The 19,194-nt window shown below is 41.3% G+C and overlaps 1 protein-coding gene across 1 annotated transcript in view; it reads right to left on the bottom strand.

Moving 5' to 3' along the window:
- CHSY1 (chondroitin sulfate synthase 1) overlaps positions 1-18,669 on the bottom strand; it is a 64,469-nt gene extending 45,800 nt beyond the window's left edge. Inside the window, exons 1-2 of the mRNA XM_056571784.1 lie at positions 18,569-18,669; positions 13,560-13,632 (exon numbers count right to left, since the gene is read on the bottom strand). The gene's annotated coding sequence lies outside the window, so the exon portion shown is untranslated. The remainder of the gene's footprint in view (positions 1-13,559; positions 13,633-18,568) is intronic.
- Between the last annotated feature and the right edge of the window lie 525 nt (positions 18,670-19,194).

The following is a 19,194-nucleotide window of genomic DNA, read 5'->3' as shown; positions in this document are numbered from 1 at the left end:
AAACCGCAGGCAGGACTGGAATATAAAAATCTTATATAAATGTCTTATGGTCAAAGAGGAGTGAAATGTGTAATATTTTAGAGAACTATAGAGGGAATTTAGCATAGATTTTACCCTCTTTTTGTGATATTGATTTGTTGTAGTTGCTCTTAAGACTTTTCATTGAAACTTTTGCTTTAGATGCTTATTCTATAATTGTGTAGCTATGCCACAGTCTGGTTAACCTTTTGTGGTGGTCACAGAATTATCACGTGCGAGTTGACACACATTCTGTCGCAAATCCGTCCTCAATTTGTCACAAATCTTCACCAGCCAAGGCCTAGTTGGACAGTATTAGTAAAAAGTCACACATTTTTGGCGCAATAGGTTACAAAGTCAAAGAAAAAGCGGCAGGAGGAACCATACAAAATGGCGTAATGAAGTGTAATTTGTGTACTAGCACCATATTTATCACATTCCATGTCACCATATAATACATTTGGCGCACATACACATTACCACCACATAGACTACAGGTGGAGAAAAATCATTCACTATCATACACCCAGGATAAATTCCCCTCCACGATCGCCACCTTCAAGATTCCGGACGTGTGTTTTAGCTTCTAATCTTTTATATGGTAGAAATGTGGTACTGTAATAGGAAAGAATGGATAAGCCCGAAAACTTGTTTCATCACCATTAGGTATGAGCAACTGACATATTATTTTCAGGATAGACTTATATCATGTTATACAGTGCCAGTACATTTCCCCATCTCCTGCATGTATACTTTTATTTAACAGGACTAGAGTTGAGAGAATGGTGAACTCAATAGAAGAGTTCAGAAGGGGCCTGGATACATTTCTGGACAGTGACAACTTTACGGATTTATGGATACTAGATTTAAAGAGACAGAACATTGATCCAGGGGATGAGAAAGGGAAATTGGAACAATTTTGTATAACAGACATCATGAATCCAGCCTTACAGTGTCCTTGCTCTACATAGTATATAATAAGGTTATAGATTTACTAGTTTCAAATAACCATTGGTAGTCTATGCTAACTAAAGGCACATACTATCAAGCCAGTAGAACTTAGGCTACGTTTCCACTTGTTTTTTTTATGGCAGTTTTTGGAAAAGCCAAAGCCAGAAGTGTATTCAAAATAAATAGTACATATAAAGGAAGGACTTACATTTCTCCTCCTTCTAGCCTTAGGGTTTATTCACACCGTGAAATTTCCACTTGCGGAATTCTGGCTCAAATTAAAGCCTATGTTCTTTGGGATTCTGCACTCCCATTTACACTTCTGAATTTCCACTTGTGGAATTCCACCAGCGTAAATTCAGAAGTGCAAATGGGAGTGCGGAATCCCATACAAGTCAATGGGCTTTAATTTGAGGCAGAATTCGGCAAGTGAAAATTCCGCTGTGTGGATAGACCCTAAGGGTACGTTCACACGCGCGGATTTTCACAACGTATTTAGCTGCAGATCCACTGGTGAAGGCCCCGCTCTATGCTGGCTTTACATGTGCCTACTGGTAGCGGCAATACGCCGCTACCAGCAGACACAGTGGAACAATGTGCACGGCGTACTCACACATCGCGGCTGCTCTCCCTGCTCTAAGCTAGGCAGAGAGCTCCCACGATGTGCGAGTATACTGCGACTCGCACATCCGCAGTGTGTCTGCTGGTAGCGGCGTATTGCCGCTACCAGCAGGCACATGTAAAGCCAGCATAGAGCGGGCCTTCACCAGCGGATTTGCAGCGTAAAATACACTGTAAATCCGCACGTGTGAACGTACCCTAAGGGTGTTACTTCTGCTCACTTACTCCGCTTAAATTCTGCCTTGAATGAACATTGACTTAAATTATATTTCCGCCACTAGGGTATAAACAAGAGAAAAAGTTCTTAACAGCTCACCACTTCACAATGCCGGTTACGGGGGATTGGGACGTGTAGCACACAGCCGCTGTGTGGTAATCATTAATGGGAAAACAAAATTTATTTTCCGGAGGGAGTCCAGCACTCAAGGATAGATTAAAATATACCCAGTTTTATTTCAAAATCTTAAAATGTCCGGTGGACTAAACAAAAAGCAGCGAAACGCGTTTGTTTTAAACACTGTGTTTAGTCCACCGGACATTTTACGACTTTGAAATAAACCTGGATATATTTTAATCCATCCTTGAGTACTGGACTCCCTCCGGACAAGGAGTTTTGTTTTCCCATCTTTCCGCCACTCTGTTCACACTGAAGAATTTCTGCAAGCGGAATTCCAATATTACATTCTATTCCACTAGAAAATTGAACATGTTCGTTCTTCTGATGGAAACCGTCGGTAAAAGTCCATAGGACTACATTTTTCCTGATGAAATGAGTTTGGAGTGGAATTAAGGCAAAATTGAAGTGAGGAATTTTTGATGAAGATGATGCTGAGATTGCACATTGCTGCAGTCTTAGAAATTCTGCATCCTATGACCTATTGGAGCTCGCAATCTGACTTATAGATATGTTTTGGAGTGTGAATAAAACTGAGCACCTGGAGTTAGCCCTAATAAACGTAGGGAGAGTGTGCAAACTTCATGTATATGTTAGGATGTGGAATTCAAATTCAGGATCCACACTCTAAGGTTGTGTTTACATGGTGGAATTTTATTAGAATGACATTCTGTCTGCAGCAATCGTTGACTCATCAGGACCGCCCGGCAATGAATTTCTAAGTGAATTTCACCAAAGAAATTGACATGTCATCATATATATCTTCATTCTAAGTGTTTTGCATTAATATTTGTAAAGGCCCTTTTCACACTGGCTGATTATTGGGTGAATAAGTGTACCGAGGAACGCTCTGTCCTGATGTGTAATAGGACCAGCGATCAGCCCATGATCGTTATGATAATCACAAATGTGAACGGCTTCATAACCATCCAACGATTATCTGTACAGCCCATCTGCACGGTTGATAGGGACTCAGTGATCGGCACTTGTCCCCTCCTGCCCTAGGATCTGTGTAAAGGGCCTTAAACCAAAACCAGGACTGGGTCCAAAACACTATGGAATCTTTTGTTATAGTTTTAATCTGTTTAGGTTCCACTACTGGCTTTAGCCTCCAAACACGGATAAAAAATACTGACCAATATACTGCCATATGAAAGTGTCCTGAGGCACTGACAGTGTAGAGATCTACCACTACAAAGGAATTAAATGTAATTAGGTTTGCCCTTTGAATCATTTGCTTATCAGTCAATGCCCGACAAGGGATCCAACAAAATGGTCTTTTAGATAGAAGAGGAGCCAAGTTTCTATAGCCTGTGGTTTTGGAAAAAGCAACATAAACAACATTTACTTAGAGATCAAATAAGAGATAGACAGAAAATAATGGAACACACTTAACAATCCACCCTATCCTATAAGATCCTTATTTCCTTTTATGGCCACCAGTCTTTAAATATGTAAAGGTATGATCAGATCTGACCAAAATCACTGGACCTGCAGATCTGCTCCTAGAAAAGTAGTCTATGTGCAGAAAAAGGAAAAACAAGATGGCGGTGTTGGGAGCTCACAGGGATGCTGGATTATAAAATGCTGTTTTAAAATTTAAAGAGCGACTGTCAATTGACCGTGCTTTTTTATGGCATCTGTATGGAGCCCTGCTAAAGAGCACCTTTCCTGTGTCATCTAATGTTTATGGCAAACTAATTTTGTACAAACCTATGGCCAGAAATCAAACAACAATAGTAGACATAAGCACCATGAACATTTATACCTCTCAAAGAAAATACACCTATCAGGTATGTATACAAGAGCACTTTACTTCTTAACCTTGTTAAGCAGGTGAGATTATTTACATTTTTAGTTAGTCTATTGTCCACATGATATCATCAGGGTTAACCCGATCTACAAAACAAAAGAATGCATTGACTATCTCCACATAGTTATGTACATAGAAAGAAAACAGCCTGATGGGGAGAAGGCAATGAATGGATTATGTAAGTGTTTGGACAAAAGGGAAATTCCTAGTCCCTTTTCAGGAGAAATAAACCCTCCCAAAAAACAGATAAAAGATAAAAACTATCACATTTCTTGAAGGTAACATTACTATTGCAGCATGTTCATGAGCAAATGAGGCTTGTAAAAAGCCCCCAAAAAAGCTCAACAGGAACGTTCGAAACCGCACTACTTTTGAAACTACTAAAAACTATGCTTCTTTTGGGGCTACTTTCACAGCTTCTTTTGTCCATATGTAGATGGGATGTGGAATTCAAATTCAGGATCCCACACTTTAAAGGGGTACTCCGCTGCTTAGACATCTTATCCCCTATCCAAAGTATAGGGTATAAGATGCCTGATCGCGGGAGTCCCGCTGCTGGGGACCCCCGTGATCTTGATTACCGGCGACCACAGGGCCGACAGCATGTGACGTCACTCCTCCGCCCCCGTGTGACGTCACGCTCCGCCCCTCAATGCAAGCCTATGGGAGGGGGCGTGACAGCTATCACGCCCCCTCCCGTAGGCTTGCATTGAGGGGCGGAGCGTGACGTCACATGGGGGCGGAGGTGTGACGTCGCACGCCATCGGCCCTATGGTCGCCGGTAATCAGACTCGGAGCGAACACGCTCCGGGGACTGATTACAAACGGGGTGCAGCGTGCAAGATCACGGGGGTCCCCAGCGGCGGGACTCCCGCGATCAGGCATCTTATCCCCTATACTTTGGATAGGGGATAAGATGTCTAAGCACCGGAGTACCCCTTTAAGGTTGTGTTCACATGGTGTAATTTTAGCAGAATGCCATTTTGTCTGCAGCAATCTTTTACTCATCAGGACCGCCCGGAAATGCATTTCTGAGTGAATTTCACCAAAGAAATTGACATGTCCTTATATATCTTTATTCTAAGTGTTTTGCATTCATATTTGTAAAGGCCCTTTTCACACTGACTGATTATCGGGTGAATAAGTGTACCGAGGAACGCTCTGTCCTGATGTATAATAGGGCCAGCGATCAGCCCATGATCGTTATGATAATCACAAATGTGAAGGGCTGCATAACCATCCAACGATTGTCTGTACAGCCCATCTGCACGGTTGATAGGGCCTCAGTGATCCTCAGGATTGTGCGCAGTACTAGGGACCGTATCTTCAGAAGGATATAGATATTTTGGAGAGAGTTCAGAGAAGAGCTACTGAACTGGCATTTTTCCTGATTGTGGTCAAAACCGCTGTAAAAAGGTGTTGGCAAGCCAGTGGGGCACAAGTTTAACTTCATTATGCAGTATGAATTGCTTTTTAGTTTAGATTTATTTCATTTTAAAGTGTAATTGTCATTCCTGAAGACTTCTACATGTCATAGAGACATGTCATTAACTTTTATCAAAGGGAGTCTAGCGCTCACTAAAGACAGGCTCCAAGTCTATGGGCTCCAGGTCTCACCAATGAAAACCTTTGAGATATCTTTATATGCCAAATGTTTTCTGAAATTTTAATTACTCTTTAAAGTAAATATTCTAAACTTTGTCTCCTTGTATAACTAAAGGCAGCCATACACATTTGATAGTGGTTGTTTGGCTCACAGCTATCCCTCCTGTCCCCCGACAGATGAATGTTCAGCTAAATCAAGTATTCATGTGTTCTGAATAAAAGCATGAGAAGCCACTGCCAGACTCCTATAGCGGCAGCTTATATAAGAACAAAATGACGGGGCAACTAAAATTCAACACCCTGGATCCTTCTATCCTCAGACATCATCTGTTGGGTAGACAGTCAGCTGGTCCTGCCAAAATTGGTGGGTTTGGCTAACCTTTTTCTAATGAATAATGGGCCTTAAGGCTTTGATTACATTTTTAATGGAGCATCTGTCAAAAGTCTCATGTGAAGGTTATGTCCCATCCCCCCCCCCCCAAAAAAAGGTCACTGACAAAACAACGGACACCTGAAACCTGATAGAATACAAGTCCATGGGGTCCATTGGGTGTGGTTGGTGTCCACTGTGAGATGGATCTGGCACTAGCCAGTGGTTTCCATTGTGAAAAACAACATAGATGTGAACAGAGCCTAATAAATCCAGAGAAAGTAGAAAAAAACAATATTACATTGGTTAATTTTGCAAAGTTTGATGACCAGGCTGATACTCATGTTGTGCATGTAGAGGGTTATGTATACAGCGCTTTTGACGATCAGAAGATCTTGTCATAGTAAGGTAAAGTTGTGGGGAAAAAAAATAGGACGTGCACTAACTCCTGTAAAATAATGAACACCTGATAAACCCCATTCAAGTCATTGGGATCCTTTAGAACCCATTAGGAAAAGGGCCAGTTTGGCTTCCTTGTTTGGTGCCGAACGGACTTTGAACATCCCCGTAAAGATTTACGGTCATTAAAAACAACTTTTGACATGTTGCTTAGAGAGGTCAAACTTTCTGATCGTATTGGGTTTTACTCCTCAGACCGGCTGTGATCGCTAGGTATAAGCCAGGGTAAGCGGGCAGCATTTCACTCTGCTCCCTGGATGGCCGGCAGATCCGACCTTTTCTCTGCTTAGAGGTCTATGCAGAGAAAAGGTCGGATCTGCCAGCTGTCTGTTCAGGAAGCAAAGCGAAATGCAGTCTGCTCTCCGAGCTCGTAACTCACGATCAATGGGCTAAGAGGTGACCCTTTTAAAAGTATAAACACATTTTTGTATATTCTGTATGTGGTCAAATATTAATGTTAAATAAATAAAATAAAAAAATAAAAATGGAACCAAACACATACATATGCAAAAACAGAACATGCAATTTAACTCATTGGCAGGGCTAAACACTGTACCAATATAGATCTGTTAGAACATACTTCATATTGAAATTTATATATATATATATATATATATATATATATATATATATATATATATATGTGTATATATTTTTTTACATTTTTTTTAAGGGGAACTCCAGTGGAAAACAAATGTTTTCAAATCAACTGATTTGTAAATTACTTCTATTTAAAAATACCCCTTTAAGCTGGATGTGTGTGTGAATCAGATAAAAAGGTTTTTGAACATAGAGTTAATGTCATACGAAACCTAAACCAAAAGCCCAATATGCTAAACCAAAGCCCAAAATGCTTTGTACTGTATTCACAGGATAAGGTTGCCACATTGACTTTGTAAACGTTAAGTGTATTCATAGCTGTGTCCCAGAGAACAAAGGGGAGTTCTGCCCGTGTGTGATGGTAATGAATTACAAATACAGATTTGGAGACACCTACTGTATACGGAGCCTCCCTGTTTGCTATAGGCGGCTGGACTCGCCAAGCACCCAGCTTAACCCCATCCCAGACATTGCATATGTTCTCGATTGTAAACCATGTCTCAGGTTAGAAACATGTATCCATATCCCAGGAGTAAACCCAACATTGTAAACTCTCCCTGACTATGATGGTTATTACTACCTCCATCTTAAGCACCAATGAATCACTAGACCCATCAGTTACCTGATACATAAAAATCCATGAATTTAGTTTATCACAGTGTTTCTAAACCTGGAGGCCTCCAGCTGCTGCGAAACTACAACTCCCAGGATGCCCGGACAGCCGAAGGCTGTCCGGGCATGCTGGAAGTTGTAGTTTTGCAGCAGCTGGAGGCACACTGGTTGGGAAACACTGGTTTATCAGTTGAACAGCACCATTGTCCAATGACTTTAAAAGTGATTATCCAGGAAAAAACATTTTATATATCTCAACTGGCTCCAGAAAGTTAAACAGATTTGTAAATTACTTTATTAAAAAATCTTATACCTTTCAGTACTTATGAGCTGCTGAAGTTGAGTTGTTCTTTTCTGTCTAAGTGCTCTCTGATGACACCTGTCTCGGGAACCGCCCAGTTTAGAAGCAAATCCCCATAGCAAACCTCTTCTACTCTGTGCGATTCCCGAGACAAGCAGAGATGTCAGCGGAGAGCACTGTTGCCAGACAGAAAACAACAACTCAACTTCAGCAGCTGATAATTATTGAAAGGATTAAGATTTTTTAATAGAAGTCATTTACAAATTTGTTTAACTTTCTGGAGCCAGTTGATATAAAAATGTTTTTTTTTTTTTCCTGGAATACCCCTTTAATGGGGGAAAAAAAAATATTGTGCTAGCATTTACCAGACTGAATCACACAGGTAACATTTTGTTACTGTTTCAATCCAAACAAATAAATGGGATCTAGTAAGAAATCTACTTTTCCAAATTTTCCAATTTGATTTTGGATTGATTGGAAAAGAGAGTGTTTTGTGTGCTGGTAGTTAAAGGGGCATACATTGAAAAATATTTTATTTGATTATTTCACTTGAATCATTGCTAATTGGAGTAAATACTACAGAATGAGGCTCATAATAATTTTCCAGCAAGGCCTCAATCTGATGATGAATAGAATAAAAAGTTAAAGGGGTACTCCGGTGAAAAACGTATTTTTTTTTTTTTTTTTTAAATCAACTGGTGCCAGAAAGTTAAACAGATTTGTAAATTACTTCTATAAAAAAAATCTTAATCCTTCCAGTACTTATTAGCTGCTGAATACTACAGCGGAAATTCTTTTCTTTTTTAAACACAGAGCTCTCTGCTGACATCACGAGCACAGTGCTCTCTCTGCTGACATCTCTGTCCATTTTAGGAACTGTCCAGAACAGCATATGTTTGCTATGGGGATTTTCTTTTACTCTGGACAGTTCCTAAAATGGACAGAGATGTAAGCAGAGAGCTCTGTGTATTCAGCAGCTAATAAGTACAGGAAGAATTAAGATTTTTTAATAGAAGTAATTTACAAATCTGTTTAACTTTCTGGCACCAGTTGATTTAAAAAAAAAAAAAAAGTTTTTCACCGGAGTACCCCTTTAACCATTAATCTGCACCATTTGTTCAAGCATCATGATTTTAAAAACTGGGATCATATATATGGACAATAGCCTAAGGCCTTGTTCACACGGCGGAATGTCCATCGGAAAAATTCCGCTGCACCGCGCACACGGCGGAATTTCCAATTTCAGTTTCCGCAGGAACAATTGACGTCGTCAATGGAAATGGAGCATTTTTGAGTGGTCCTAGAACCGGTATGCTCTGCCGGCAACCACTGTCTGTGGAATGTCCATCAGGAAACATTCCGTCATGTGAACATACCCTTAGGCTGCATTCAGACAGCTATGACGCAATTCCTTTAACACCACTTTACATTTGCAGTAAGCAGACTTTCTGTGGTTCAAATGAATATAACGTCGATCACCTAAGAGTTTTATGGTTATTTGAAGTTTGGTTGTGTTAAAACTTGGGTGGTCTGGGTATTGCAGATGTAAAATGAACACTTAATAGGGGCCGCATTATAGATGTCTAAATGCAGCCTTAGGGTGCGTTCACACTGAATCTTCTTGACGAATTAACTCAAATAATTCCTCTAGAATTCTCCTCTTAGAAATAATTAACATCTGTTTTTGCCATTGACTTCAATGTATATTTCTCTGCACTGTTCAGTGTGTAAATTCCGCTCGTGGAATTCCGTTCTGCTAGAAGAGAGAACATATTCATTCTTCTTGCAGAATACGCGAGCAGAAGTCCATTGAAGTCAATGGTAAAAAAATTTCCACTCAAAATCATTTTCGTGCGGAAATAGCACGGAAAAAAAAATAAAAAAAAGGGAAATTCTTTTTGGTTGTTGTAGTCCAGCAAAAAAAAAAAAAAAAAAAAAAGTTTACAGTTTCCTCCTATATTCCGCACAGAATTACGCATCAATTCTGCGTGAATTTTGCACGAAAAAAAAAACGGAAATTCCGTGGCAGAATTTTCACGCGAGAATTCCTCTCCAATTCTTCAGTGTGAACGTACCCTTAAAGAGTAAACATTTTAAGGTGTTGCACAGGTTAACATGGTAGGGTTTAGATATGATACAGATCTGGTATAAAGGGAAGAGTCAAGCACAAGACAGGGTCCTTTTCCTATACAGCAGTGTTTTCCATGGAGCCTCCAGTCAAAGGCTGTCTGGGCAAGCTGGGAGTTGTAGTTTTGCAACAGCTGGAGGCTTCCTGTTTGGGAAACACTGCTATATAAAGTATGCATTGATAATTTGCAAACTGCTGCCAATGCAACCCAAAGTGTGTGACTGGAATTACCTAGGTATTGTCTGCTAAGGCGCCTTTTCACACTGCCTTGCGCCATGTAAAAATGGACTTTTTTGGGGGCCTTTAAAGTCTGTTCTCCTGACGGGGCACAACGGCAATAAAGGGTCCCAAAGGCTCCCATTTACTATTATGGGGTCCACTGGGCGCCATTGTTTTTTGATGGGAATAGCAGGAAAGAAAGACAGCGCAAGCAGTATTTTTTCTCCCGCTATTCTCCCCGACTCCCGTGACGCCATGTCATAACGGCACTGTGACAGGAGTCAACATGAATGGACTTTGGACCCTTTTGCTCTGATTTATAGACCAGTGTTTCCCAACCAGTATGCCTCCAGCTGTTGCTAAACTACAACTCCCAGCATGTCAGTACAGCCAAATGGTATGTTCACATGGCGGGATGTCCTGGCATTCTGGGAGCTGTAGTTTTGCAACAGCTGGGGGCACACTGGTTGGGAAATACTGTTACAGACTGTAGTGCCTGTAGCATCATTTAAAAGTGATAGTCACTCCTTCCACAATGACCATTATTTATACTCCTCAGACCAGTTGGTAAAAATTCTGTTCAGTCATATACAAGACATCTATAAGCACGGTGACCACTAATATGTACCAAAATATAACCTACAGTCAGGGCTGTACTTGCCATTAGGCACCCGTAAGACTGTGCTTAGGGCAGCATTGCTGAGGGACAGCACTGAAAGGGGTATTTCGGGGAATACAACTTATTTACAGGATGTGTCTGATCTTGGGGGGTATGACTGCTGAGACCCCTGCAATCTTCTGTACGGGGCCTGGCTCTCGAGCTAAACGTACCAAATCCGAGTGCTCTGGCGCTAACCCTAAAAGACGAGCAGGAATTCCCCAGAATATTCCATTAAGTGAGTATTTTACAGCCGCTTGCCATGTTATAGATTTGTGATTTCACTCGATTCTGTGTATAGGAGTAAGATCCACAGTGAATCTGCTGCAAAATCCTCGTATAACACACGTTTTTTTGCTGTGTATTTTTTAACCCCTTAAAGCAGAACGACAGGTATACCCGTCAGCTGCTGAAGTGGGTTCGTGCAGAGCGATGGGTATACCAGTCAGCTGCTGAAGTGGGTTCGTGCAGAACGACAGGTATACCCGTCAGCTGCTGAAGTGGGTTCGTGCAGAACGACAGGTATACCCGTCAGCTGCTGAAGTGGGTTCGTGCAGAACGACAGGTATACCCGTCAGCTGCTGAAGTGGGTTCGTGCAGAACGACAGGTATACCCGTCAGCTGCTGAAGTGGGTTCGTGCAGAACGACAGGTATACCCGTCAGCTGCTGAAGTGGGTTCGTGCAGAACGACAGGTATACCCGTCAGCTGCTGAAGTGGGTTCGTGCAGAACGACAGGTATACCAGTCAGCTGCTGAAGTGGGTTCGTGCAGAACGACAGGTATACCCGTCAATTGATGAAGTGGGTTCGTGCAGAGCGATGGGTATACCCGTCAACTGCTGAAGTGGGTTCGTGCAGAGCGATGGGTATACCCGTCGTTCACATATTTGCAGCTGCCGCTGCATGCCGGGGGCTGAACTTTTCACCTCCGGTTGTCTCCGGCAGGTGAGAAGTTCTGCTTAAAGATCTGCATAACAAAAAAAATTGTGGCATGTGTGCAATCACTATAATGGTTAGGGCAGCACGAGCTGTACATACAGAACTACCTACAGTGGCTGTAATTCAGCCTGGATGATGTATCTACCTATATACCTAGTAATAAACATTAACATGTTTAACAAGATTTATTATTCGGTGGCCTGAGGGAAAAATAGTGATATCATTGTCAGCTTCATAATATTACGGTATTGTTAAAGGGGTAGTCCACTCTGGACAATGCTGACCATCTGGACTTCTGGCAAACCCAAGTTGTGAATGCATTACATGACCTTTCTTTACAAGGGAAATGTAGGACTGCCTGTAGCCCCCCCCCACCCCTGTCCCAACCCCCCCAAAAAAAATCCGCTGGACAAACATTAGAGATTGTTTTGTGGCTAGCAACAGACACCAGTGCCTATATTTTAAGGCTGGGCGGTATGGGCAAATATGTGTATCGCAGTATTTTTTTTTAACTTATGGCGGTTCCACGGTATATAACGGTATTCAACCTGCGGACCTCCAGATGTTGAAAAACCACAACTCCCAGCATGCCCGGACAGCCAACGGCTGTCCGGGCATGCTGGGAGTTGTAGTTTTGCAACATCTGGAGGTTGAAGACCACTGGTATTGAGTGTCAGCGACGGCGGCCGCAACAAACAGGAGGACGAGGAGGGCAGCGCCTGCGGGTGAAAAATCTGAGTATTTACCCCGATGGGGACAGCGCAGTGCTGGGCTAATAATTAATTGGGGTGAGGGGGGGCAGAACAGCGCTCACGGGTCACATATGATTAAGTCCCCGATGGGGACAGCGCAGTACTGGGCTGATAATTCTTTCATTCCCGAGGGGGAGGTGCCAAACCGGTATTGCGGTATGGGTTAAAATTCATATCATGCAGCACCAAAATTTCGGTATTCGGTATGAACTGGTATACCGCCCAGCACTACCATATTTGCAAATAGTTTCAACATATATGTAACACATTTAAAAATTGTTACATACCGTATATAATCAAGTATAAGCCGACCCGAATATAAGCCGAGGCTCTTAATTTCACCCCAAAAACCCAGGAAAAGTTATTGACTCGACTAAAAGCCTAGGGTGGGAAATACATCATCCCCCCATGTCATCATCCAGACCCCCCCTTCATCATCACCACCTGTCAATCCCTTCATGAGTGGTCTTCAATCTGCGGACCTCCAGATGTTGCAAAACTACAACTCCAAGCATGCCTGGACAGCAACTGTCCGGGCTTTCTGGGAGTTGTAGTTTTGAAACCTCTGGAGGTCCGCAGGTTGAAGACCACTGCGGCCTTCGTCATCATCCAGACCCCCCCCCCCCTTTAGTTTTCTACTCACCTCCCCTCGGTGGGAAGGAAGGGTGAGCTGGTCTTGGCCATCTATGCTGCAGGGACCGTCCTGTGTGGAGGGTTAGTCGTTCCGGGCTGTCCATTTTCACCGGGGACGTTCATGCGCGTCCCTGTGCGTCGGCGTCAAGGCAAAGTCACTAGTCCGGGGCAGGAGCGGAGAAGAGTGCCTTCCGGTGAAGATGGACAGCCCGGAACGACTAACCCTCCCCACCGGACGGTCCCTGCCGATGGCTGTCCGGTCATGCTGGGAGTTGTAGTTTTGCAACATCTGGTGGTCCGCAGGTTGAAGACCACTGAGAAGGGATTGACAGTATAAGCCGAGGGGGGCGTTTTCAGCACGAACAATCGTACTGAAAAACTCGGCTTATACTCGAGTATATACGGTATATTAAATAATAGAAGTAAAATGAGAATAAAATGCACAATGTTGGAATGACAATAAATAAATACAAAGTAAATAATAACCTGATGTTTTTCAACTGCAAGGTAGACAGAATTGAATAGAATTTGTCACGCTAGTGCTTCTTTGTAGAATCTCCTGACAGGGGGATATCAGAAGTAGAAGTTACCATGACAGATGGAAAACATATATACATCTGAAGATATATGTTTATTTATTAATTAATTTTAGGCCTTATAATTATTAGGATATGTTCTCATAAGGTGAATGCGCAGCAGATTTCCCACTACAGATTTGCATACAGAAAATTTGCAGCAATGTGGATGGCATTTGTAGAAATCCGTAAATCCAGATTTTAAACATACCGCAGAAGGTAAAAAAGAAGGTCAACTAATAGGGGATACATATGGCAGATTAGCAAACAGTCTGAGCCACTCTTACAAGTCTGGGGCATTTTGACTCTCTCGTTTAAGTTTACATGGCCTTTTGTTTATCCACCTATTCGGCTCTGTTCCCTACAATATTAACAAATCTGCACAATATTGTATTGTGTAAAAACTTGTAGCACATCCACGTTGTGTGAATATACCTTAACACTTAATTAGGGTAGGTTCACACCCCGTCTTTGCAATACAGTTTTTTTTATCAGGTTTTTGATTAAAAACCGGATTCCTCAAAAACTGACTAAACTGTATCAAAACGTGTGTACAAAGTTTTATCTGTAAACGGTTTGAAAAATGATGTCCGGTTGCATCCGTTTTTTAAGAAAACAAACGTATAAGTTTTGAACTTTTCACTCCATTATGAATAAGGTTTCACTTGTTTGATTGAAATTCCAAGAAAAAAAACTGTGCAAAGTCAAAAATCGTATGGTAAAAACTGGATGGAACCGTATGCACATACAGGTCTGTACGGTTCCCATTGACTCCCATGTTAAAAAAAAACAAAAAACATACGGGTCAATACGGTTTTTCACCTGGACCAAAAACCGTGTACGGTTGCATACGGTTTAAAAAAAAAAAAAAAAACGTATCCAAAAACTGTATAGAAAATCGTGGTGTGAACCCACCCTTATGGGTAAAATTACAAGTGAGATTTCTGCTGGTTCTTAACCCCTTAAGGACCCGGCCTTTTTTCATTTTTCCATTTTCAATTTTTCCTCCTTAACTTTAAAAAATCATAACTCTTTAAAATTTTCACCTAAAATTCTATATGATTGCTTATTTTTTGCGTCACTAATTCTACTTTGTAAAGACATTAGTCATTTTACCCAAAAATCTACGGTGAAACGGGAAAAAAAATCAATGTGCGACAAAATTGATGAAAAAACACTATTTTGTACGTTTTGGGGGGCTTCCGTTTTTACGCAGTACATTTTTCGGCAAAAATGATACCTTATCTTTATTCTGTAGGTCCATACGGTTAAAATGATACCCTACTATATAGGTTTGATTTTGTATCACTTCAGAAAAAAATCATGAATACATGCAGGAAAATTTATACGTTTAAAATGGTCATCTTCTGACCCCTATAACTTTTTTATTTTTCTGTGTTCAGGGCGCTATGAGGGCTCATTTTTTGCGCCGTGATCTGAAGTTTTTAGCGGTACCATTTTTGTTCTGATCAGACTTTTTGATCACTTTTTATTCACTTTTTTGTGGTATAAAAAGTGATCAAAAATGCGCTATTTTGGACTTTGGAATTCTTTTGCGCGTACGCCATTGAGCGTGCGGTTTAAAAAGCGGTATATTTTTATAATTCGGACATTTCCGCATGTCGCGATATGTGGCGATACCACATATGTTTATTTTTATTCTTGGAAATGCCGGGTGATTCAAACTTTTATTAGGGGAAGGGATAATTGAAAGGGTTAATGATTTTTTTACACTTTTCTTATACAATATTATAGCTCCTATAGGGGGGGCTATAACATTGCATTAACTGATCTTTAACACTGATTGATTCATCTCCATAGGAATGGATCAATCAGTGTTTTCGGCGATCTAAGGCTTGAAGCATTCAATCGGCGATCGGACAGCGCAGGAGAAGGTAAGAAGACCTCCTCCTGTGCTACAGCTGTTCGGGATGCCGTGATTATACCGCGGTGATCCCGAACAGCTCCCTGAGCTAACCGGCACTTTTTACTTTCACTTTTAGCCGCGTGGCTCAGCTTTGAGCGCGCGGCTAAAGGGTTAATAGCGCGCGGCACCGCGATCAGTGCCGCGCGCTATTAGAGGCGGGTCCCGGCTTCACTATGACGCCGGCCGTGATATGATGCGGGGTCACCGTGTGACCCCGCGTTATATCGCAGGACCGGGACCAAGGACGTACTCATACGTCCTGGGTCCTTAAGAGGTTAAGTAAACAATGTAATGTCTACAGGGTCTGTCCAATGGTTGTCTGAAGTCTCCAGTCAAAAGAAACATTGGAGATTTTAATGAGATTAGATTGTTACCTGTTTTCTCCTTTGTTTCACTAGATTAGTGATGGGCCAGGGGGTCTGGCATCCACATATCTCTAAATAACATGCCTATAGACATACATTATTGGTCAGCAGCACAAGTTTACACAGGGAGATTTACTGCTAAATATAAAGGCTTTTTATGTCACTAGAAGCAATTTATAGAAACCTTTGTAGGTATAAAAACAGAATCAAAAAGTATAAAAACAGCTGTTTACTGACAACTGCTCAGAAAAATCACACATAACTTGTATCTTTCTATTGATGAAATCATCACAAACACACACAAAACATAGCTGGTAATGCAGAACATAATCCATTGTTTTAAAAGAGAAATTACAGAAAATGGGAGAACCCGCACTAGGTCATCTTCTGGCAGTCACGCCGCCTCCCATTGACATGAATGGAGGGGGTGTGATGTGACGTCACTAGGGGTGTGGTCATGACGTCACGTCTCCATCTCGGAGGCTGCGCCCGGCACAGAATGCCGGGGATTGCACAGAGATCGCGGGGGTCCCAAGCGGCGGGACCCCTGCGATCATACATCTTATCCCCTGTATAGATGTATGAACCCGGAATACCCTTTTAAGGGAAAAAATTTCGTTTGTTGTATCGGACATTAAAGGGGTATTCCAGGAAAAAACTTTTATATATATATATATATATATATATATATATATATATATATATATATATATATATATATATCACAACTGGCTCCAGAAAGTTAAACAGATTTGTAAATTAATTCTATTAAAAAATCTTAATCCTTTCAGTACTTATGAGCTTCTGAAGTTAAGGTTGTTCTTTTCTAAGTGCTCTCTGATGACACGTGTCTCGGGAACCGCCCAGTTTAGAAGAGGTTTACTATGGGGATTTGCTTCTAAACTGGGCGGTTCCCAAGACACGTGTCATCAGAGAGCACTTAGACAGAAAAGAACAACCTTAACTTCAGAAGCTCATAAGTACTGAAAGGATTAAGATTTTTTAATAGAAGTAATTTACAAATCTGTTTAACTTTCTGGAGCCAGTTGATATATAAAAAAAAGTTTTCTCCTAGATAACCCCTTTAAAGCCTTTTTTATTTATTTATTAATAAAAGAGGAACAAGTTGTGCCCATCTTATGAAGTGATGGTATATCGCTAGATGATCAGTAGGGGACAGACTTTTTGGAACCACAACAATCATGAGAATAAAAGGACCACAGTATTGGTGTACTTTTCTCTGCACAGCAGTGCCCCAGTCATCAAGTGTGCGGGGCCATAGTGTAGCTCCCTGCATATCAGGTGGACAGGAGTGCCAATATGCATAAAAAGCTTTGAAGAAGATGCAGCAATAAGACTAGAGCTATACGGCAATTTTAGGTCACAAGGCCAAAACTTGGACCCACAAGTAGCCACGACTGCGACGCAACTGTTGGTCATAGGTGTCACTTGTGGTGTAAAATATAACCCCATTCACTTATTTAAGGCTCCTTTCACACTATACCATTGCTCCGTTTTAAAGACCCGTTACAGTGTCCCGTTAAGAAAACCCTTAATAACGGCTGTTAAAAAACACCATTCAAGTCTATGGGATTTTTTGATTATCCGTTATCACCCATTATGAATAACGGAGGTTATTTGTGACGGGAGAAAAAAGCATTACATGCACAAATTTTTCTCACGTCACAAATAATGTCTGTTATTCATAATGGGTTATAATGGATAATCAAAAAATTCCATAGACTTTAATGGGATTTTTTAAACGGACGTTTTTAAGGGGTTTCTTAAAGGGTACCTCTCGTCAAATAAACTTTTGATATATTTTAGATTAATGAATGTTGAATAACTTTCCAATAGCATGTTAATGAAAAATATGCTTCTTTCTATTGTATTTTTCCCGATCAGTCCTGTCAGCAAGCATTTCTGACTCATGCTGGAGTCCTAAACACTCAGAGCTGCCAGCCTGCTTTGTTCACAGCCAAACAGGCTGTGAACAAAGCAGGCTGGCAGCTCTGAGTGTTCTCCTTTGTGGACAAAGCAGACTGGCAGCTCGTAGTGTTTAGGACTCCAGCATGAGTCTGAAATGCTTGCTGCCAGGACTGGTAGGGAGACCCCTAGTGGTCATTTCTTCAAAGTGGAAAATTAAATAGAAAGAAGCATATTTTTTAATAACATGCAATTGTAAAGTTATTCTGCATACATTAATCTATAATATATCAAAAGTTTTTTTGATGAGAGGTACCCTTTAACGGGTCTTTTAAACAAAGCAACATATAGTGTGAAAGGAGCCTAAGCTGCGATGCAGCTCGATCATTGCAGTGCAACACAATACATTTTGGCCAAGCTATATGCGTCGCAGCAAAAATTGCCATGTAGGCCACAGCCTAAACCAGTACTGCAACCCCATCATTCTCAGGATCAGTGGGGTACCACAGGTTAGATCCCCACCAATTATACAGAAATTGTATATTCTAGCAAAATGACATGTCTTTATAAGATGGAAGTACTCCTTTAGTAATAAATGTAACAAACTACTTTCCCAGAAGCTAGAAATCCCAATGATCATGGTGACAGATTTTAGCCTATAATTTCTGAGTCTTTTAGTGCAAAACATTTTCCTATACATACGTGGCCACAGAGATATTCAGGACCTACTCTCCCAAACGAGTACTCAAATAAACACGGACGGACTCCCGCTTCACAAGGTAAGGGTTCCGACACTAACGTGCAGTCCAGCAGCGGTGCTAGGGATGAAACAGATTTCAGTAATATGCAAAACTACTAGATTAGAGGCATCCTGCACTCAACGCAAAGTGATGGAGTTGACGCTCCTACATGGACGACACCGGTGGATCAGGTCTCAGAAACATCCGTGGGCGCTCTGAGCGCCCACGGATGTTTCTGAGACCTGATCCATCCGTGTCGTCCATGTAGGAGCGTCAACTCCATCACTTAGCGGTGAGTGCAGGATGCCTCTAATCTAGTAGTTTTGCATATAATTTTCCTATACATCCTGGCTGTGCTAAAGAAAGACAATATTGGTTGTGCAAAAGTACACGTTTTATTAAACATTGATAGAGCATATTTCAATACAGACACAGGTCTTGTAAAATCGGGCTGTATCTCTGTGCACAATTGCTATAGAAATGTACTTAAAAGGAGTACTCCGGTGGAAAACATTATTTTTTTTATTTTATTTTTTAAATCAACTAGTACCAGAAAGTTAGGCAGATTTGTAACTTACTTCTATTAAA

This window comes from Hyla sarda, chromosome 4 (genome assembly GCF_029499605.1).
Source record: "Hyla sarda isolate aHylSar1 chromosome 4, aHylSar1.hap1, whole genome shotgun sequence".
In the NCBI taxonomy this organism is placed as follows: domain Eukaryota; kingdom Metazoa; phylum Chordata; class Amphibia; order Anura; family Hylidae; genus Hyla; species Hyla sarda.
The sequence above is the reverse complement of the archived record's forward strand: the minus strand, read 5'-3'. Positions and strand labels throughout refer to the sequence as shown.